General features: G+C 39.6%; 1 protein-coding gene and 1 pseudogene across 1 annotated transcript in view; both read left to right on the top strand.

Annotated features, from left to right (window-relative positions):
- GRM7 (glutamate metabotropic receptor 7) overlaps window positions 1-24,001 on the top strand; it is a 593,261-nt gene that overhangs the window by 120,473 nt on the left and 448,787 nt on the right. The gene's annotated exons all lie outside the window — the stretch shown is intronic.
- Window positions 23,345-23,836, top strand: LOC102278154 (small ribosomal subunit protein eS10-like; annotated as a pseudogene).

Here is a 24,001-nt window from a genome sequence, read left to right as displayed (position 1 = left end):
CACAGATGACAGATGATGGAATTTCTTAGCCTCCATAATTGCATGAGCCAGTCCGTCATATATGTACACGTCTATATATGTATATATGTCTCATATATGTACACATAGCCTATTGATCTGTTTCTCTGGAGGACCCTGGCTAATACAGTGTACTTCAAAAATAAACATGGGAACTTGGAGAATTAATCTCAACAAACTTGCACCAGAGGATATGACAAAGGAAATTCTATAAACATTAGGAGAATAATGCCTAATAGAAAGTTTTATCTTTGGAAAGGAGTGAAGAACACTAGAAATGTAAACAGTGATAAAAATTATGATTTTGTTCTATTCTTAAATTCTTTTTTTTTTTTTTTGTTATTTGGAGGCCTTAATCTCAGAAGTATCATAAACAGTCCATCTTTGATTCTGAGTATTTACTTTCTCTTTCTGATAATTTACAGTAATTACAAGTATTTCTATGGTTGTTTAGTTTTATGATGATATCAGGAAATCAGAGTCCTGTGCCCACTACAGCTCTATTTAGCAACCCCTTTGCCCCAATATTACCGAAATTTCTATCTGTATTATCCCCCTGGGAGGCCACATAGCAGTAATGTGTGTGGTCTGTGCCTCAGAGAGCTCTGTGTTAAAATCTCTGCTACTTAATGGCTGTATAATCTTGGACAGAGGTTCATTCATTCTTTACTTCATTAAAATTCACTTTCTTCATTTTCAGAACAGAGGACATGTAACTGAAAAGCTTGCTGTGAGTTCTACATAAAAGAAAACATATAAACTAGCAGTGTGTGGCATATATTAGGTGCCTAAGAAATGTTAATTGGACTTCCTAGGTGGCTCAGACAGTAAAGATCTGCCTGCAATGCAGGAGACCAGGGTTCAATCCCTGGATCCGGATGATCCCCGGGAGAAGGGAATTCTCCAGAATTCTTGCCTGGAGAATTCCGGGGACAGAGGAGCCTGGTGGGCTGTAGTCCATGTAAATTCTTTACAATTAATTATTGAAAGCAAAAATGATAGCAGTTGTTTAGGGGCTTCTGATATATGGGCAGATACAAATTGCAGTGGTAGTAAATTGTTCACTTGTGAGTTTCTTAAATTGTTAGTGTCCTCTGAAATATCATCAAAATAATAAACTACTTAGTAATAAATTGAACACATTATGTGTGTGACTTTTACCCTGAACATTTCAAACATTGCTGAAAGAAATGGAAGAAACTATAAATGACTGGAGAAATTGAAGTTGCTCATTGTTAGAAAGATTTAATATTATTCATGTGCCTTTGAATGCATTTTAAATAAAATCTTTTCCCCTGTGTTAGAACCTACATTTGTTCTCAAAACAGAGCATGTTTCTAACCACAATGAAACTTTATTAGAAATACAAAAAATTATGAGATTTCTGCAGTTTTCTAGCTCTTCTCCCTTGGAAATGTGAAAGAGTTGAAGCACCGGTGATATGATGATTGTGAACGTTAAAGTGTTGGTTGCTCAGTTGTGTCTGACTCTTTGTGACCCCATGAACTGTAGCCCATCAGGTTCCTCTGTCCATGGAATTCTCCAGGCAGGAATACTGGAGTGGGTTGCCATTTCTGCCTCCAGGGGATCTTCCCAACCCAGGACTCGAATCCAGGTCTCCTGCATTGCAGGCAGATTCTTTACCATCTGAGCCACCAGCGACTGTTTTTGATAATTGTAACCCCAAGCAATTAGCTTATTGCCTCTACCCAAGAAGTATTATAAATTGCTGGAGGAAAGCCTTAACTTTGGACTTCCTTTCAGTTCAGTTCAGTTCAGTCGCTCAGTCGTGCCCGACTCTTTGCGACCCCAAGAATCGCAGCACGCCAGGCCTTCCTGTCCATCACCAACTCCCAGAGTTCACCCAGACTCACGTCCATCGAGTGAGTGATGCCGTCCAGCCGTCTCATCCTCTGTCGTCCCCTTCTCCTCCTGCCCCCAACCCCTCCCAGCATCAGAGTCTTTTCCAATGAGTCAACTCTTTGCATGAGGTGGCCAAAGTACTGGAGTTTCAACTTTAGGATCATTCCTTCCAAAGAAATCCCAGGGCTGATCTCCTTCAGAATGGACTTCCTTTAGTGAGCGGCATATCTCTGGAAGGAGCCCTAGATACTGTGTCTATGAAGTTATTACAAGAGACATTGGCTCCTGTGTGCTTAGAGCTTCTAAGGAAAGTGAACCTCATGTCCACAGTGGGGATTGTGTCCCCTTTCACCCCAGCTGTCATCACTTTGTAGATCAAAGACAGTCATTCCTGGATGGCTATTTAAATAGACATTAAGTTCTACTTTGAACAGAACTATACCCTGCTGACAAGTTCTTACCCGATCTAAATCCTTTCTCATAGACTGGTAACAGTGTGGCCAGCTTGGACCATGTGAGTCTGAATGAGACACAAATGAGACATTAAATCACTTCCTGGTATAAATCACTGTCAACTTTCTAGTCATCTATAGATTCACTGCCATCCCAGTTGAATTCCCAGAAGGACTTTCTTGTGCAGAGATTGTAAAACTGATTCTACAGTTTATATAAAAATGCAAGTGGACTACAACAGCCAGTAGCCAAAACATTCTTAACAAGGGAAAATATTCTTGGAGGATTTACAGTCCCAGATATCAAGACCTATTATAAAGCTACAGTAATTGAAAGACTATCACATTGACATACAGATAGAAAAAGAGATCAATGAAATAGAGTCCAGAAATTGCCATTACTCATATATGTCAATAGATTTTCTACAAAGGTCCCAAGATAGTTCAGTAGGATTAGGAAAGTCTTTTTAACCTATATTGCTTGAAAAACTATGTATCTCTATATATTTTTAAAATGACCTTCAACTCTTAACTTCTCAACATACATAAACATCAAACAGAAGCAAAAACATTAAAACTATTAAGCTCTTTGAAACAAGGGGAAAAAAACACATAATAGTATACATGCATGACCTTAGGGTAAGCAAATATTTCTTAGGATATAAAAACCACTAATTATAAAATAAAAGAAAGAATAGGTAAATTTGCCTTTGTCAAAGCTGAAGGTTCTGATCAACAGAAAGGCAAATCACAAATTAGGAGGAAACCTTGTGTATAAATATCTTGTATATATTGTGTCTTAGGAAGAAAGAATGCCTGCAAATCAATAATAAAAAAAGACATAATCCAGAGAAAAGTTTGAAGACTTAATGAAAACTTCACAAAAGAAAATATGCAAAAGGGAAATAAGCATGTGAAAAGCACCCACAATGTCATTATCATCAGGGGAAGGCCAGTAAAACTGTGTGAGATGCCACCTTGCTACCACCAGGATGGCTAATAGTAAAACTCATACTAAAAACAGTTCTGACAATATCAAACTGGAACACTCACGTATAACTGGTGGGGATATACAATGGTATAGCTGTGTTAGAAATGTCTGGCACTTTCTTTCAAAGTTAAATACCTGGTCTATAACCCAGCTGTGTCACTGCTGGTTTGTTTTTTGAAAAAAACAAAAGCCTGTGTTCACTTAAAGACTTGAACATAGATGCTGCTAGCTGGTTTACTCCTAATCATCAAAATTAGGTGTTACTCAAATGTTCATTAAGAAAAAAGGACAGTAAGGATTGTGCTATACTCATACATGGAAATAATATTTACCAGTAGAAAGGAACAGACTCCCAATATATACATCCAGATGGATGGATCTTGAAAACCTGTGGAATAAAGGAAGTCAGACATAAAAAAGGCATACTGAATAATTTCATTTCTATGACATTCCTGAACATTGAAACCCAAAATATGGTGATTAAAGTCGGGTTTATACCTGACTTTGGAGAAGGAAGTGGGTTTAAAGATGATTTGGGAGATTGATAGAAATGCTCCTGGTCTTGATTATGTTTGTCAAAACCTGTTGAAACTAACAATTCTGTACATTACATAACATGGAAATCATTCAGTTAAGAAAAGTTTTTGGATATACAATTAACCAGTAAGGTTAATTTTATCCAACATGATAAGGGGGTTTTGAATTCTGGCTCCATATTAAATGATTTTAGTTTCAAATATGTCACTTTTTATAGGGTGAAGGCTTTGACCAGTGATAGAAATTATCTATACTTCACATACACTATGTGTAAATTAACTACATAAGATATTTAGTTTGAAGGTCAAATAAGACAAGATGTATTTAGTACCTAGGGCACAGGAGGTCATCAGTACTGATAGCTTTGCTCCTCTTATTGCTTTTCTCACCTTTATCATCATATGTAAGTGAAGATCAGAAGGAGAACACAATAGTTTATTTATTAAGCACTGTTATTAAAAATCTAGGAGACAAATATATAGTTTGTGATAAAAATAGAGATACAGATACTTAAATAAATGTCAGTCTAGATGTTTACTCTGGAATTCACATCTGGTCTTCTACAAGTCTGTGAAGTGACTTTAAGAAATTAAATGTTAAGTGCATGTGTGTATTGATATGTACTTTTGCAGAGATAGATCTTCCAACACTTTGTTGAAATTTTCAAAGAGGTTTTGTGACCTCCACTAAAAGATAAATTATATGTATTCATGGAATTACCTGTCATTAGGTTATTTTATTCCAAGCAGTTATCCAGCTTTAAAAAAATTTTTCTATTGGTGTATAACTGATTCACAGTGTTGTGAGAGTTTCAGGTGCACAGAAGAGCCACTCAGCCATACATATGCATGTATCCATTCTCCCCCAAACTCCTCTCCCGTCCAGACTGCCCCATAACACTGAGCAAAGTTCCCTGTGCTGTACAGTAGGTCCTTGTTGATGATCCATTTTAAATACAGCAGTGTGTACATGTTGATGTCAAACTCCCTAACTGTCCCTTTCCCCCAGCCTTCTTGAAAATAAAGGCAGAAAGACTCTGGAGAATAACAGTTAGTTCGTCATCTGCAGACCTCCTCACGTATGTTTATTGGGCTCCATTTAGCTTTTACAATTACCCATCATTTCTTGGAGTGAAGGTAAATGAGCAGGGAGAGAGAAAGTTATCTCACTATTATTATGGACAGAATAATCCTATGTGTTATCAGCCACATACATATAAACAATTAGAAAGTGTGGGTAGGGGACATTTTTGAATGCTTATCTTCAAAACCATAGTGTTTTATGATATTAAAACTTAAATATGGTTTAATAAAATAGAAACCAATTCTGATAAGGGAAATATAAATAGATTTAAAGGCAGAAAAGAGCATGACTGAACATATCACTTCTTAATCACCAAAATTAAAAGTATCGTTACAGACAAGTTACCACATTAGAAAGTGGTTGCTTCCTCCTGAATTTTCCATGTGAAAAATCTGTGGAAATACTCAAGGATTGATATTTCTGTATTTGTTATAAATACAACTGTGTGTAAGGAGGTTGATTCAGGTTGGATTGTGAGGTACCTTCCAAAGCTTAGTAGGAAATTTGAATATTATTCTGTAGGCAATTGGGAGACATAAAGTGAATGTTATGTTATTAGGTCTTCACTGATGATATACTGAGAGGGAATTAGGCAGAGTTGATGGAGTTCAACAAGGGGCTATTAAAATTGTAAGAAGCCAGGAGAATTTTAATGCTTCCAAAGAAAGGGTAAAAGGAATGCGGTTCATTTACTGAGAAAAGTGTACTTAGCTAGGAGTCAAGAGAATAATTATTCTCTCAAAGCCTGACCTTAAATCACCTACTTTTTTTTTTTTTTTTTTTTAAGGTTTCAGGGTCAATGTGAGGGTATTGTTATGCTTTTCACAAAGACAGCGCGGCAATAGAATGACAATATGCATACAACTATGGGAAAAAATACTACATGGGATTCAAATCTTATATGCTTTGATCATTTAAATATAATCATAACAGAGCAAATAGATGTTTAGGTTAAAGTAGTGTTAGGCTATTCTGGTCCTTTTGGTTGTGATAACTTGTTATGAAATAGAGAACCACTGTAGGCCACTTTTTGGTTTAGATGGTAGCAGCACAATAATATTCAGAGCAAACTGGCCACTAGTTGGATTCACTCCCAAGACATTCACTTTTTTATTCCATGAAGTCAATTCATGTGCCTGATCCTCTAATAGATCCTGCAAGTAGAGTGACTCGCTCACAATATCCCTGGTCTGCAGGTCAGGAAGCAACAGTTGGAACTGGACATGGAACAACAGACTGGTTCCAAATAGGAAAAGGAGCTCGTCAAGGCTGTATATGGTCACCCTGTTTATTTAACTTATATGCAGAGTACATCATGAGAAACGCTGGACTGGAAGAAACACAAGCTGGAATCAAGATTGCCGGGAGAAATATCAATAACCTCAGATATGCAGATGACACCACCCTTATGGCAGAAAGTGAAGAGGAACTCAAAAGCCTCTTGATGAAAGTGAAAGTAGAGAGTGAAAAAGTTGGCTTAAAGCTCAACATTCAGAAAACGAAGATCATGGCATCCGGTCCCACCACTTCATGGGAAATAGATGGGGAAACAGTGGAAACAGACTTTATTTTTTTGGGCTCCAAAATCACTACAGATGGTGACTGCAGCCATGAAATTAAAAGACGCTTACTCCTTGGAAGGAAAGTTATGACCAACCTAGATAGCATATTGAAAAGCAGAGACATTACTTTGCCAACAAAGGTCTGTCTAGTCAAGGCTATGGTTTTTCCTGTGGTCATGTATGGATGTGAGAGTTGGACTTTGAAGAAGGCTGAGCCCTGAAGAATTGATGTTTTTGAACTGTGGTGTTGAGAAGACTCTTGAGAGTCCCTTGGACTGCAAGGAGATCCAACCAGTCCATTCTGAAGGAGATCAGCCCTGGGATTTCTTTGGAAGGAATGATGCTGAAGCTGAAACTCCAGTACTTTGGCCACCTCATGTGAAGAGTTGACTCATTGGAAAAGACTCTGATGCTGGGAGGGATTGGGGGCAAGAGGAGAAGGGGATGACAGAGGATGAGATGGCTGGATGGCATCACTGACTCGATGGACGTGAGTCTGGGTGAACTCTGGGAGTTGGTGATGGACAGGGAGGCCTGGCGTGCTGCGATTCATGGTGTCTCAAAGAGTCGGACAGGACTGAGCAACTGATCTGATCTGAAGATTTAAGACCTTTAACCCCCTTGTATGTATCAAAAGTCATATGGATAACCTGCCTTCAAGAATGAATTATCAAAGTGATTTATTACTATTCCATTTCTGTTGCTAGAAATGAGAGGCCCAAAATGGATGAATAATTTCCCTTAGCCAAAGGACAAAGGGCTTTTTTTTTTTCCAATTATCAGAAGTAAATATTTAAACTGAGGGTGGAAGCACAGGGAATCCGCTCTCTGCCTCCATCCTCCAGAGTAAACATCAATGCAAGATGTCTGACTTATATTCAGATTAAATTATAGCTCTTTCCTCAGCTGACTTTTGATACTGAAAGAGAGAAGAAAAGATTATGTGTATGAAATCAGGCAGAGAAAACAGAAAGTGTAGTAGAAAGGAAGCCCCCTGATGCTAAAAGCTAGTTTGAGAGGGTTCTGATGTTGGCAGTAGAAATGACTGTATTAAAGAGAACAAGTTGTATTTCCCTTGTCACCTGTTTCCCCCATTGCCCTGGTGTCCTTCTGGATGCAGAGCTCCACACCATCGCAGAAGGTCTTCTAAATTAGAACAGTTTTCCCTGGGCTGAGGAATGTTGGTGGTCCACTGATGCTCTAGAGTTGGAGTTCTCACTCTTTTTTGGAGCTCACACCCCTTTGAGAATCTGATGGCTGTTACCCAGCGAAGCTTGCACAATGTTTGACTAGAGGATGAGGTTAGATGCCATTTGACATGCCTAGGGTATTTAAATGAAATTGAATTCATTGTCAACATTGAAAACTTGGGAGATTTCTTGCAAATATCTAGATGTCTGGCTTTCTAGGGAAAGAGAGTTGGTCTCACTGGCTATAAAGCTGAGTGGTTGATGATCCTTCAGAAAAAGATACGCTTTCTTCATTATAAGCATTGCCTGCCATTCTATTTTTAAAGTACCAACTTCATTTATTTGCATTCATACCGTATTGATTTAAGGTAGATATTTTAGTTTATAATCTCTTGCTTTTAGTTCCAGCTGCAGGAAATGAGGAGGAGGGTGAGGATGGTGGTGGTGATGAATACTTCTGTAGTATTCAACATTTGCCAGATGTTATTGTAAGAATTTTACACATTTAAGTTCATTTAATCCTTTAAGGCATCCCTATGAGTCAGTTGTATTTCGAGTCCCACTTTACAGCTGAGGAAACTGAGACACAGAAGTTAAGGACCTTGCCCAAGGTCACAGTGTTGCGATGTAAAAGACTAAGGATTCAGGTGCAGGCGTTAGACTCCAGAGGTAGGGCTTTAAAACTGTTCTAATAATTTTGCTGACCATTCAGACTAGACTGAAGTGCCCCCAGCCTTTTGAGGGACGCCCCACAAGGATTTCTTGGGCAGTGGGTTAAAGGCCTCTCATAAAGTTCATCATGAAATAGACAATTATGGAAACTGGAAATTGAGTTGTTTCATTACCCTTTTATAAGAGTTGACTGTATCAGAACGTGAAACCAAAATTGTTCATCATTTATGTAATCTGACAAATGATGGCTACGTAAGTATTGCTTTAAAAAGGGAGATAATCAGTGAGTGAGCACTGCCGAGTATAAGGAACAAGGCTTTGCTATTGTGACCCCTTATGGTATGTGACCATTATGGATGGCCTTCTCCCCCATCCCAGTAGCTCATCCAGGACTGAAGGTGTGGGAAAGAATCACGTCCCTTCCTTAATCATGGAGATCACCATGCCAGGCTCTCTTGGGCACAGTAGTTTCACAGATGATATTATCAAGGCTGTATAAGGAGCAGGGCCATCTTCATCCCACCGGGCCCCATGGTTGCTTCAAGGCTCTGCTGTTGCCATTTGGAACCTATAAATATGTTTTTTTTTTTTTTTCTTCAAGGTCTCCATTTTCATTTTGTACTGTGCTCCACAAATTCTGTAGGCAGATCTGATCAAGAGGCAGCAGGTCTTAGGGTATCACTTCCCAAAGGCAGGGAGCTTTATCCATCTGTTTACTGAACTTCCAGAGCACCCAGAACTGTGCCCCCACACTGTAAGCAGCCAATGAACATTCTTAAAGAATGTTCAGAGTACATGCTCCAGTTCAGCAGATGTTTTCTGTGAAAGGCAAGATAGTAAATATCTTGGCCTCAGCAGCAATATGATCTCTGTTGCAAATTCCACAACTAAGCCACTGTAGCTCAAAAAGCAGCCATGAGAGCAAAGGAAGCAGTGAGCTCAGCTGTGTCCCAAACTGTATCTGTTGATTAGTAGATAGTGGAAGGCAATGGCACCCCACTCCAGTACTGTTGCCTGGAAAATCCCATGGATGGAGGAGCCTGGTGGAGTCCATGGGGTTGCAAATAGTCAGACACGACTGAGCGACTTCACTTTCACTTTTTACTTTCATGCATTGGAGAAGGAAATGGCAACCCACTCCAGTGTTCTTGCCTGGAGAATCTCAGGGACAGAGGAGCCTGGTGGGCTGCCGTCTATGGGGTCGCACAGAGTCGGACATGACTGAAGTGACGCAGCAGCAGCAGCAGCAGCAGGCTGGATGTGGTCAACAGGCTTAGTTTGCCGAGCTCTGCTCTAGAGTCACACTGCTCAGATTCTAACTCTAATGATACCATGTACTCTGTGACTCTGGGGTAGTTGTTTAACCTCTCTGAGCTTTATTTTTTTGTAAAATTGGGATAATAAGAGTACTTTCTTCATGAGATGGTTGTGAGGATTAAATTGAAGTCATGTATAAAAGGCACCAAGCCTAGCTCAGCACATGGAAATAATGTAGTTGTTACTTCTCTAATCATTGCTATTAATGGGTTTACCTTCAAAACTCTAAGCATTCTACAGATGATAAACAGATAAGACTCAATTTCATCTGATCCTTTCCTGGATCAGTTTTGAGGGAAGAACAAGTATTCTGTTAGTTATTCCAAGGAAGTAGCCTATCTCCACTTTCCTCGGCAAAATTTTTCATGGTGAGGAAGTAACAAGTTTGGTCTTCATAAGGCATCCATGCTTACTGGAACTAGTCAGTGAGGGGAAAAAGACCTCCTTTTTCCTCTGCAGGAGGCCTACTGTCTTTGAATCTCCGTTTCTCACCAGTTAAAGAAGGGGCCGCACTAGAAAAGCGTCCAAGGCCCATTTTGAAATGGAAGAGGTACCATAATGTAGACATTAAGCACTTAGACTCGGGAACTACATTTTTTTGTTTGTTTGTTTTTTTGTTGTTGTTGTTTTTTTTTTTTTTTCTATGTATGGATGTCTTTTTTTTTTTTCTCTCTAATTTTATTTTATTTTTAAACTTTACAATATTGTATTAGTTTTGCCAAATATCGAAATGAATCCGCCACAGGTAAACCTGTGTTCCCCATCCTGAACCCTCCTCCCTCCTCCCTCCCCATACCCTCCCTCTGGGTCGTCCCAGTGCTCCAGCCCCAAGCATCCAGTATTGTGCATCGAACCTGGACTGCCGACTCATTTCATATATGATATTACACATGTTTCAATGCCATTCTCCCAAATCTCCCCACCCTCTCCCTCTCCCACAGAGTCCATAAGACTGATCTATACATCAGTGTCTCTTTTGCTGTCTCGTACACAGGGTTATTGTTACCATCTTTCTAAACTCCATATATATGCATTAGTATACTGTATTGGTGTTTTTCTTTCTGGCTTACTTCACTCTGTATAATAGGTTCCAGTTTCATCCATCTCATTAGAACTGATTCAAATGTATACTTTTTAATGGCTAAGTAATACTCCATTGTGTATATGTACCACAGCTTTCTTATCCATTCATCTGCTGATGGGCATCTAGGTTGCTTCCATGTCCTGGCTATTATAAACAGTGCTGTGATGAACATTGGGGGTACACGTGTCTCTTTCCCTTCTGGTTTCCTCGGTGTGTATGCCCAGCAGTGGGATTGCTGGATCATAAGGCAGTTCTATTTCCAGTTTTTAAAGGAATCTCCACACTGTTCTCCATAGTGGCTGTACTAGTTTGCATTCCCACAACCAGTGTAAGAGGGTTCCCTTTTCTCCACACCCTCTGTAGCATTTATTGCTTGTAGACTTTTGGATCGCAGCCATTCTGACTGGCGTGAAATGGTATCTCCTAGTTGTTTTGATTTGCATTTCTCTGATAATGAGTGATGTTGAGCATCTTTTCATGTGTTTGTTAGCCATCTGTATGTCTTCTTTGGAGAAATGTCTATTTAGTTCTTTGGTTTTAAATTCTGTCTCCACTAGTCTCTATTCTGTGATATTCATTTAACTCTCAGAGGGCCCACTGCCTTTTCAGCTCTGGGAGTAAATAGTCTACCCACTTCCTTCTCGTTTGTCAGATTCTTCATGTAGAAAATAAGAAATCAACACATTATCTTGACTATTCAAGTATGACTTTAAATTAGGGCTAGTATTTTATAAGAGGATGCTCAGAAATGTCTCCATTTAAACTACATGCTTTGGCAACACTGTTTATTTGTTTCAATATTTTCAAAGAACAGAACCACAAATGGTCTCAAAACCAAGTTGTATACTCATTCAACATGTTTAAACCATAAATTTTCAAATACAAAAGATGATGGAGAGAAGTTGGTTGGGTGAAATTTTTAGCAGTAATAGTTTGATTTTTCCCTTAAAGATAATGTTGATGAGAACTTAATTTTTTTTTTTTTTTTAAGAATTAACTCAGCTTCTATCTGGATTCCACAAAGCACACCAACCAGCTATAAATGTTATCCCCAAATGACTTACCACAGATTTCCCCTGTGGGGTTTCTGAGTTTACACTCTTGTTTTCCTACAGTCTGTTTCTCTACAGAGCTGTAGAAGTCATCTTATAAAACTGCAGATCAAAGCATGCTGCTCCCCTGGGTAAGTTGCTCCATTAACCCACAAAAATGTGCATCCCTCACCAGGTCACAGGCCTAATATGGATGTTCCTGCCTCATCCTTTCTGTCCCTCACTCTGTGTACTGACCTCTTCTCTGTTCCCCCAGCGTGCCATGTTCATCTGCTTCCACGGCCCCTGCCTGGCTGGTTCCTCTGTCTAGAACAATATTTTCCCAGATCTTTGCATGCTTGCCTCCTTGTTACTCTCCAGGGATAATCTCAAACATCAGATCACACTTACTACTCTAGGAAATTCTCTGTTTCATTCATTAATGTATAGTTTTGTCTGTTAGAGGGAAATCACCATGAAAAAAAGACTGTCCTGTTTAGTCCCTAGATCACTTCCTGATACATGGTAAGTGTACAGTATTTTTGAGTGGATAAATGAAAGAATAAGAATTATTTCTATTTGGAGTTTGTTTAAAGGAACACTTTTGAACAAGTGGAAAAGCTTACCTGCTCACCATTTTATCACTTCAGTATCAGAAAAAAATGTTTGGTGATAACTGGAGTGCCTCTATGGTTTTCTCTAGTTAGAAGTTTGGGGAGTTTTTATAGTGAGGTGACACACTTGATGTAATATGATGGTTGTTTTGTCTTTGAGACTGTAGACTTTCTACACACACACACACACACACACACACACACACACACACACACTCAATAACAGACATCAAGTTCCTAAAGAAAGGTCCCAGGAACCATTTGCTGAGCACCTACTGTGTCCTAAGGAATATTCTAGGCTCTGGAAATGCAAAGCTGAATAAGCATGACACTTATCCTTGAAGAATTTATCATCTAGTTTAGAGACAATTCAATAAATAAGTATTACTTTGATAAATTTCTGGTGAAGATTGCTAAAAGTTGCCGAGAGAATCTAAGATAGAGTGATTACATTTCTCAGGGAATTTGAGAAGCCTTAACTAGATAACTAGATCTCAACAGTAGGTTTTGCCAGAAAAGATGAGGGTGTGATTTCAGAGTATCTGCATAAGCAAAGGCTTGGAAGTATGGAAGTGGATTGTACATGATATTATTTCCCCCTTTTCCCATGTCTTACATTAAGGTTCTGGCTACTGAGTAATGCAAGTCACTCCTTCATTAGTTATCAGATTCTTTTTTGGAAGTCCTAAATGAGCGAGGCCCTTGAGATAGGGGCAGGTTGGGTGAGGGGCCTATATGGTTTTTTTATGGAGGGCCTCTCTGCTATCAAAAGTGTGTTCTTAAGAGACCATGTCCATTTCATTATTAATATATCATCTGCACAGTGTTTATTTTATCTTCAGTCTTAGCCATAAAGGCATTTTCTGAGGAGATCTTGACCACGTGAGATTAAGAATCTTCCTGGTCAAGAGTAACCTAGCATTTTAACTACCAGACCAAATTCCTATGAATGGCAATTAAAATGTGCTTACTGCTTGTCAAAAAATTTAGGAAGCTCAATACCTCACATGAATGCTAGTATCTGGAGAGTAAATCTGTGTTTGCTCCAATTTAGCTTCCACTCCTTTCTCCTTCCCCCACAAGAATAAGAATTGAGCAATGAACACAAATGTACGAAATGAACTTTTGGTTACCAAAGTGGAAAGGAGGGGAGGGATAAATTAAGAGTTAGTAGCATATATGCACTCACGTCAGTTCAGTTCAGTCACTCAGTCGTGTCTGACTCTTTGCAACCCCATGAATCGCAGCACGCCAGGCCTCTCTGTCCATCACCAACTCCTGGAGTTCACTGAGACTCATGTCCATTGAGTCAGTGATGCCATCCAGTCATCTCATCCTCTATTGTCCCCTTCTCCTCCTGCCCCCAGTCCCTCCCAGCATCAGAGTCTTTTCCAATGAGTCAACTCTTCACATGAGGTGGCCAAAGTATTGGAGCTTCAGCTTCAGCATCATTCCCTCCAAAGAAATCCCAGGGCTGATCTCCTTCAGAATGGACTGGTTGGATTTCCTTGCAGTCCAAGGGACTCTCAAGACTCTTCTCCAACACCACAGTTCAAAAGCATCAATTCTTCGGTGCTCAGCCTTCTTCACAGGCCAACTCTCACATCCATACATGACCACAGGGAAAACCATAGCCTTGACTAGACGGACCTTTGTTGGCAAAATGATGTCTCTACTTTTGAATATGCTATCTAGGTTGGACATAACTTTCCTTCCAAGGAATAAGTGTCTTTTAATTTCATGGCTGCAGTCACCATCTGTAGTGATTTTGGAGCCCAAAAAAATAAAGTCTGACACTGTTTCCACTGTTTCCCCATCTATTTCCCATGAAGTGGTGGGACCGGATGCCATGATCTTCGTTTTCTGAATGTTGAGCTTTAAGCCAACTTTTTCACTCTCCACTCTCACTTTCATCAAGAGGCTTTTTAGTTCCTCTTCACTTTCTGCCATAAGCGTGGTGTCATCTGCATATCTGAGGTTACTGATATTTCTCCCAGCAATCTTGATTACACCTTGAGCTTCATACAGCCTAGCATTTTGCATGATGTACTCTGCATAAAAGTTAAATAAGCAGGGTGATAATATACAGCCTTGACGTACTCCTTTTCCTATTTGGAACCAGTCTGTTGTTCCATGTCCAGTTCTAACTGTTGCTTCCTGACCTGCCTATAGGTTTCTCAAGAGGCAGGTCAGGTGGTCTGGTATTCCCATCTCTTTCAGAATTTTCCACAGTTTATTGTGATCCATACAGTCAAAGGCTTTGGCATAGTCATACATATATGTGTGTATATATATATACATATATACATACATATATACATACATACAAACATACACACACACACACACACACACACATATATATAACTGAATCACTTTGTGGTACACCTGAAACTTAACACAAGGATTATAAATCTACTATACTTCACTTAAAAAAATATAAAGAATTGAGTCATGAATATAGTTTTCTCACATCTATTCCATGAGCTTATTTATTCAAATCCAAATAAGCCTAGATAAAAACCCAGCAGTAGGAAACCAATTTTGTACCTAAAAATTAACTAAGGTAATCAATGCTTTTGCAAAACCATTCATGTTATTATTAATTGGATTTCATATGTCCACCTGTAGCCTCTTCCATAGATCCCATTACAGTTCTGTGAACTTTTAAGTGTCTTTCATTGACCCATACAAGGGATTTCCAGATGTATGGCAAAACCAATACAATATTGTAAAGTAAAGTAATAATAATAATAAATTAAAAAATTAAAAAAGAAAAGTTTATACTCTACAAAATTTCATTCCTTCCCCTCTTCTTTTTTGCAATTGAGTGACTTCTCATAGGAAATCACAGGGACTATTATCCAGCTACCTTCTTGCTCTTCTGCATTTTTTAGTTTCTGGTGATTGAGTCATCCATGTATTGAGTGTTGTGCAAAACCTTTTATTTAACCCTTACAGTTTATCCCTAAAAGTGAGGTAGTGCACATTTGCATCATATATTTTTCCAGTTGAGGCTACTCAGGCCCAGAAAATATAGTATTCAGGCACGTGCAGTGAGTGACATGGTGGCCTGATTCAAAGCCCGTTATTTAACCACTTTTATTTACTTAATTTTGTTAAACCATTATTTAACACAGTATTTCCTTGCCAGCTTATTCTCTTTCTCTGTCTTTGCACTTCCCTGTTTCTTAGCTAGCTCTCTCTACTCAATCCATTTGTATTGTGTCTTGTAGCATCATTGGAGGTTGGAAAGAAGCATGCTTAAACCTGGAGTGTAGAGGACCAAGAAACAGGTGATCAGGTTGAGAAAGTAGGCTTTATGCAAAAATTCAAAAACCTAAAGGCCTAGAATCAAAATAGATAATACTGCCAAGAAAAGCAGACAAAGAATGAAAGCAACGGGAAATAGTATGAACAAGGGCAACTGGAGGGTCCACATCCTTGTTAGAAATGAAACTCCTGTTCACCCTTGGACAAAGGGACCCATTGGCTAAGTCCTCTCATTCTCGAGGAAGAACCGTAAATCCAGATTTTTCTAAGAACATTCCAGTTTTTGACTTTGTGACCACTAATTTGAATCTGTGAAGACAAAGTATAAACAAAAAACTCATGCAGCCTAAGCTTAGGCTGTGAACTGCTAGTGTACCCCTTTATGTACTCTAAGACTAGGGATGTTTGCCATCATTCTTTGTATCCTCCTATTTTATTTCAAGGAAATCTGTGTTGTACATCGAGTGTTTTGTTGCTACTCTAAGAGCTTAGAAAGAATCAGAAGGAAAGGAATATGGCAAAAGGGTCGTTGAGGGGGAAGGAGAGTCTGGATCTTGGACACAGGTGCTGAGAGAGCAGAAAATAAAGATATGGAAATCTGGTAATCCAAGGTGAAGACTGAAATCCCCAAGGCTTTTGTAAAAGTACTTTACCAGACTCACTTAGGGTATGTGTGGAAATGAATGAGGTTCCTGCAGCAGGTTCCAGATAAATAGTATTGGCACTGGTCTTTGCTAGGCTGGAGCCAGATAGAGCAGACAAAGCTGACAGTGCAAATGATCCATTTGTGGTCACAGCTCTTCATCCCCTCATTTGGAGTCTCTTTTTTACCTCTTTTCTGCTAGAGCATTTGGATAGCAGCAGGCACTGCTTAATTGGAATTCTAAAGCCCACCTTGCTTGCTTGATACATTTTGCACTTTTTAAAGAATGTTACTTTATTTGTGAAACAGAGGTCTTGGAAACACCCAAGCCACATGGAGGAGCCTTATGCTTCATAGGATGTTAGAAATGAAGGGGAAAAAAAAACAGAAATGAAGGGGGAATCCTGGAGAAAGGTTGTGACTGGAAATCTACAGGGAAGTGGTCACTGGAGGTAGTCAACAGCACTGATCCTTCACTGTTTTTTGTGGGGAGGGCTCTGGTCAGCAGTTCTGATTTTCAGCAGTCACAGAACGTTAACTGCACAAAAGCCCCTTGAGATGCTCCACCATGCTCCTCTCATTTTGCCGATGGAGAGGTGAGACTTGGAGATGAACTGAGTCTCCATGAAGAGAGGCTGCATCTTGTTCTCTGCATCCCAAAGGCTGGGGCTAAGGGTCTGCTCTGATTATGGGTACCATAAGCAGTGGAGTCTCTGAGACTAAAATCCAGACTCTGCTAGCTTCTAGCTCAGTGACTTCTTGGAGTTGAGTGCACAGCTCTATAAACTGAGGATTACTAAGTGTGTGAATAAATGAAAAGCTCTTGGCACTAGATATGTCAAAACATATTAGAGTCACTCTCTGGGGCTCAGTTCCCTGACTGTCAAGTAAAGGTAGCCCAAAGTGGTGAATGTATTTAAGGCAGCTTGCATTAAACCTGCCAGTGAATTAAGAGTCAGTAAATGTTTACTTGATTATGAGTGAAGAGTTAATATTTTTTTTTTTTGCTTTTTGTTGGATCTGTATGTATTTTTCCCAGTATGTATTGAGAATATTCATGTAGTGACTGGTGAAGAGACAGTTGTTCAAATTTAATTTTCAAATCACTGGTATGCGTCTCAGCAGGCACCTTTTCTTTTCCAGGTGAATGGGCAGTTGGGTATTTGTGAATTCTTTCCCAAGAACTCAGGCCACATTCACATAAATCCTATGCTAGATAGGGGGTCAGAAATGATACAGCCCAGCTGCCTTTGTACTAGGATATAACACCCTAGCTATTTCTGTTTGGAATGGAAACCATTTTAGTCTGAATTTTTCAATTGACTTCAGGTTAAATTAAGGGCAGACCTTTAAAGGAAGTACCTATATGATTCTGGAGAAAGAAACGGTAACCCACTCCAGTATTCTTGCCTGGGAAAACCCATGGACAGAGCAGCCTGGCGGGCTACATTCCAGATGGGGTCATAAGAGTCAGACATAACGTAGTGACTAAACAACAACAGTCTATTTGTGATTTACTTATTAAAAAATAGAAACAATGTTTATAATCTGCCAGACTCTTCTACAATCATAACTCATAATAATTCTGTTCAGTTCAGTCACTCAGTCATGTCCAACTCTTTGTGACCCCATGGACTGCAGCACGCCAGGCCTCCCTGTCCATCACCAACTCCCGGCGTTTACTCAAACTCATGTCCATTGTGTTGGTGATGCCATCCAACCATCCCATCCTCTGTCATCCCCTTCTCCTCCCGCCTTCAATCTTTCCCAGCATCAAGGTCTTTTCAAATGAGTCAGTTCTTCACATCAAGTGGCCAAAGTATTGGAGTTTCAGCTTCAACATCAGTCCTTCCATTGAATATTCAGGACTGATTTCCTTTAGGATTGACTGGTTTGATCTCCTTGCAGTCCAGAGGACTCTCAAGAGTCTTCTCCAATACCGCAGTTCAAAAGCATCAATTCTTCGGTGCTCAGCTTTCTTTACAGTTCAACTCTCACGTCCATACATGACCACTGGAAAAACCACAGCTTTGACTAGACAGACCTTTGTTGGCAAAGTAATGTCTCTGCTTTTTAATATGCTTTCTAGGTTGCTCATGACTTTTCTTCCAAGGAGTAAACTTCTTTTAATTTCATAGCTGCAGTCATCATCTGCAGTGATTTTGGAGCCCAAAAAATAAAGTCTGCCAGTTTCCACTGTTGCCCCCGTCAATTTGCCATGATCTTAGTGTTCTGAATGTTGAGCTTTAAGCCAGCTTTTTCACTCTCCTCTTTTACTTTCACCAAGAGTCTTTTTAGTTCTTCACTTTCTGCCGTAAGTGTGGTGTCATTTGCATATCTGAGGTTATTGATATTTCTCCCAGCAATCTTGATTCCAGCTTGTGCTTCATCTAGCCCAGCATTTCTCATGATGTATTCTGCATATAAGTTAAATAAGTAGGGTGACAATATACAGCCTTGACATACTCCTGTTAGATGATAATCCTGTTAGATGGATATTATTATTATTATTCATATGTTATCCATCTTTTAATTTTATGTCTACAGTCACTGTCCACAGTGATTTTGGAGCCTAAGAAATGCTCTGGGAGGCCAGGTGAGGTTACAGGGAAGGGTATTTGGCCATCTGATGTTGCTTTAGGACCCCCTGAGCTAGACAGTGGTGAGTGCCACGTATGGGGCATTGTTTCCATCCTGACTCCAGGGCCACTGGGTAACCCTCTGAGCCCTTTGTCTCCACAACAATGAAGTGAAAAGTTAAAAATGGTTCTAAAAAATAGAAAAGAAAAAGAGACGGGGGTGGGGAGAGAAGGAAGCTCTGATATATCTCACCATGATGAAATGACCAAAGGAAGGTGTGATTGGTATAATAATACACTAGAAGAATGAAAAATACTAGTCTGTTGTTCAAGAGGAAAAACCGAATCTAAAATACAAGTTAAAGGCAGTGCTATTAAAACTCACTTTTTTCTGGCTAAAAATTGAAAAATTCAGTACAGCAAAGTGTTACTTTTCAAAAGAAAGCATTTAGTTTGAATACACCATGCTTGACAATCACCTAAATTACTGCATGAAATTACAAGAACTGGTCTTGAACAATAAAACCATGTCATGGAACATGGAGTTTCTCATTGGGGACAGAGGCTGCTGGAAATTGCTTTTTGCAAGGAAGCCCAAGTGACATCAGAAAGGATTGTTTGTGTGTGACCAGAGTTGCACCCAGAAATTACATGCAACAAACAAATCTCTGTGAATTAGAAATGCTTGAACATTGTTATTACTCACCCTTGAAAACCTTATGTAAGGAAAACAATGTGCCTACTTACTTATTTTTTTTTACCAAACAAAATGATTTCTATTTTATTCTATTTTTTCAATCCAGCAGAAAATATTCAGCTCAGGATTTTTGGCATGAACTCTGAAACCCAGAAAAATGTATCTATTTTATGACAGTCTAAACAGAAACCATGCATTGTATCACTTTCAAGTTGCTGAATGTACTTGAACCTCCAATCATAAAACCACATTCGCTTTTTAAACTTGAATAATTCACTTTTTTTTCAACAGAGGTAACTAACTCTTCTGAAAATAAGCTTTATTCAATATCCATATGTAACTTGAGCTTATTTTACATCCCCTGAACTGATCCTTTGACTTTGGAATTGTATGAGGCCCGTTTAGTGTCTTAACTGGCCATTTAATTAGTTTTGTAATAGCAGTTGATAGTTTTCCAAACAGAGGGGAGATATTTGCTGAAATTGGGTATTGTTCTCTGGTGCTTTTGTCTGTTGTTTCAGGGAAACTCATAACACTTATTGTGCTCTGAAATTTGTTAATTGTATTTTTTCCTTTTTTTGAGGGGAAAAAAAAGAATAATGTTGGAAATTGCTTCTTTGTGGAAAACTGAAATGCACTGATTTATACTGGTTATAGGAACTTAAAAGGCCCACATTGATTTTGGCAACTATTGATTAGGCCCACCTCACTACCTTTGGTTAGCAAGGAGACAAGAAAACTGAAGTTTTCCTTGTTGTTTTTCTTTCTCTATTAGTAAAAAAATTCAGAAAGAATATTCTGTCTCCCATAATGAAATCATGCTGTTACCACAAGGCCTTGAAATGTTAAAAGTGTAGAATGGGTTAATGAGAAAATTGTATCAGTTGATATTCTAATGAGAAATCCAGAGGCAAGGGGTTAAAATTGTATTGTTATGAGAGCTTAGTTTTGCAGAGTCTGGGAAAGAAAGGAATAGACACTGGCCCGTTGGTTATAAATACCCCTTGAGGCTTTCCATTGGACCCCGTAGAGACTCCTCATGATCCCATGTCTCTCAAATGTTTTCACCCCTAATTTAGAGTCAGTCATGTTTAAATATAATCCTGCAATAATGGTGAAATCATGAGTCTCATACAGATTTAAAATGAGCCCATTGAAGTTTTTATTTAAGTATTAACAGAGGACCCTGGGTGATGTTACAGCCAGTTCAGAAGAGAACCAAAGAACAGACACATTTAGAGATTAGGAATACTGAAACACACTTGCACATGGATTCAAAATTGACTAGGGGGAGGGGTAGTCAATAAAACTTCCAGCAGGTAAAGCTTCCATATATTCGCATGTCTTTGGACTAGATTATTATTTCCTATTGCCATCAGTTATCTACAGTTTGAGATTGTGACCTATCTCAAAAGAAATAAAAGCACAAAACCCCTGTATAATCAGAAGCAGATGACCTAGAAGGAAGGATGTTCTCTGAACTAGGCTGTCTTCCATGGAAGCATATGGTTTATACTACAGTTGTATGGTGGGATCCATGATTCATTTTGTTCATGAAGATACACCTACAGTTTAACAGAAAACTTTTCCCAGTGTGAAAAGATAGGACCTGAACAAGAAATGGGCACTCCTGTATTCTTTTTTGCCTTTTTGTTGTTATTCAGTTGCTCAGTCTTGTCCTACTCTTCGCGACCCCATGGACTGCAAGCCTGCCAGGCTCCTCTGTCCTTCACTATCTCCTAGAGTTTGGTCAAATTCATGTCAATTGAGTCAGTGAAGCTATCTAGCTATCTCATTGTCAGCCACCCTCTTCTTTTGTTTCTTGCCTTAAGCAACAGCAAAGATATTCTACCAGAAGCATAACTTTGCTGACTCATTCTTTCAAACTAAATGGTGCATCAGTCAACCCTTGCTGCTCATTAGAACCATCTGAGGAGCTTTAGAAAAACCTGATGCCTGGACCCAGCCCCAGATATCGAGTTTAATTGTTCTCTGTTCACCTCCTGCATCTGTTTAGAGCTCCTAGGGTACTTGTAATATGTGAGCAGGCTGAGAACTACTTCCCTAAAGAGTTGAGTACCATTTCTCAACTGTTTCTCCTGTGATGAGTTAGCCAAAGTTGCAAAACCAAAGGCATTTAGGGACCAGGCTGATGATGAAAACGCATGAAGAAGACCTGCTTCTCCTTCTCAAAATAAAGTTGAGTTTTCTGCTGCCTAAAGGGATAAGAGCAAAATCAGCCTTTGGGCTGCTCTTTCCTGATCCAAGTCCTATTGCTGTGAAACATTTCCCCTCTTTCTTTCGAACCTTCCCTCCCCTCCACTTGGTCTTTTGCAGATTAACTCCTACCCTTCCTTTAGGCTAATATTTCACAAACTTTAGCATGCCTAGGAATCACCTGAAAGGCTTTTAATGTGCATACCCCTGGGTCCCACCCCAAGATTTTCAGATCCAGTAGATGTGGGATAAAGCCAGAAAAAGTTGCATCACTGACAAATTCTTGTGTGATGCTGATGTTGCTTATATGGGACCATAAGCTCAGAACCGCTGTGTTAAATCTTAACTTGTTGTGATTTCTTCGTTGAAGGTTTGAAAACTGAATTAGCTCTCCACTGGCATTTAGCTAGACTGTGCCTCTTGTGATCAAAGATGGTCTTTTGGGGACCATAGTATCTTTAGTGTGTGTACTGAAGTATGGACAAAAAAGACATTGGTGGATAAACATGAATGCTTAAGAAGCAGTCATCTTAAGACATCAGTTTTTCTCAGCACGTCCTCATTTTCTTTGAGTTACTTTTTTCCAATTCTCAGTTTATTACATCGCTTCTTATCTATTCAGAGATAAGCTGTGACACCTCAGCTTGGTTTAAAAATGGTTCCCTCTCCAAGTTGCATGTTCTTTATCCTCGGAGCTTCACAGCTTCCTCATCACCTGGTATTTGTTAGAAATCCAGAATCGCAGACCTCACCCTGGGCTCCCCGAATCTGAATCACACTATATTAAAATCCCCAGCTGAGCAGTACAGAGGACCACACTTCCAAATTCAAGAAACACTCTTATCAGCCTAAATGCATCCTCAGTCTACCCTGTATTAGTATTAAAACAAAACAAAACAAAAATACAAAGCCTCTTGAGCTAGTTGCTGCCTTTGTTTTCAGGGCCGTCTTGGCTGAGTGCCTTTCGAATCTTACCACATTTGTGCTGCACTCTTGGCAGCTGATAACTGCTTCATGTATCCTTCCTGAGAGATCTGTGTTCCTGTTTTAACAGGGTCTTTCTCAGCCCCATCTAAAAGAATTAAGGAAGCAGAACTCTTAAATATTGTGACAGATTCATGGAGAAGACAGACATAGAGAGCTTTAAATCATATACACATTTTATGGAAGAAAGCCATCTCTGCCTGGTTATGATACAATCATTATTTTTACACCCCAGCTTCATCTTATTTCCCCACTGTCATCTTTTTGATCCCTCTTCCCCACCTCTTTCCTCTCTCCCCTCCATGACCTTTTCTCTTCTTCCTCTCATATTCTCAGACATTTTTACATTATTTTATAATGTAAAGCAACTCATTTGGAGTCTCAGCTTCCAAATGACATAGGCCAGAGAACACACATAATCAATTTCCACTTGAGTAACTACGGCTAGAATGATGCAACCTTCTGATACACTAACTGGAGATCATGAGTTTGACCTAGTCCTTTCAAGCTCTGGCCCCGGACACAGCAGTCATCACAATGTTGGTGCCCAAGAAGAACCAGATTGCCATTTATGAACTTCTTTTTAAGGAGAGGGTAATGGTGACCAAGACGGATATCCACATGCCTAAGCACCCCGAACTGGCAGACAAGAACATGCCCAGTCTTCATGTCATGAAAGCCATGTAGTCTTTTAAATCACAAGGCCATGTGAAGGAACAGTTTGCCTGGAGACACTTCTACTGGTAGCTCACCGAGGGCATCCAGTATCTCCGCAATTACCTCCACCTGCCCCCCTGAGGTTGTGCCTGCCACCCTGCACCACAGCCGTCCTGAGACTGGCTGGCCATGGCCCAAAGGTCTGGAGGGAGAACATCCTGCAAGACTCATACAAGGGGAAGTCAATGGAGACACCTGCAAAGCACCATGCCCCCTGATACTGACAAGAAACCCAAGACTGGGGTTGGGTCAGCAACTGAATTCCAGTTTAGAGGTGGATTTGGTTGAGGACGTGGTCAGCCACCTCAGTAAAGTTGAAAGGGATTGTTTTGTGTTGAATAAACCTGTAGCCAGGAAAAAAAAAAAAAAAAGAGTTTGATCTAAACTTCCCATGAGTTGCCACTGAGAATGTAACCTTATGTCGTAGGACTGTATTGGAGGGCATGTTTTAGGTGATTGCAGAAGATGATGCACTAC

This window comes from Bos mutus, chromosome 22 (genome assembly GCF_027580195.1).
Source record: "Bos mutus isolate GX-2022 chromosome 22, NWIPB_WYAK_1.1, whole genome shotgun sequence".
NCBI classification, from domain to species: Eukaryota; Metazoa; Chordata; class Mammalia; order Artiodactyla; family Bovidae; genus Bos; species Bos mutus.
This window is presented reverse-complemented; position numbering and strand designations above follow the sequence as displayed.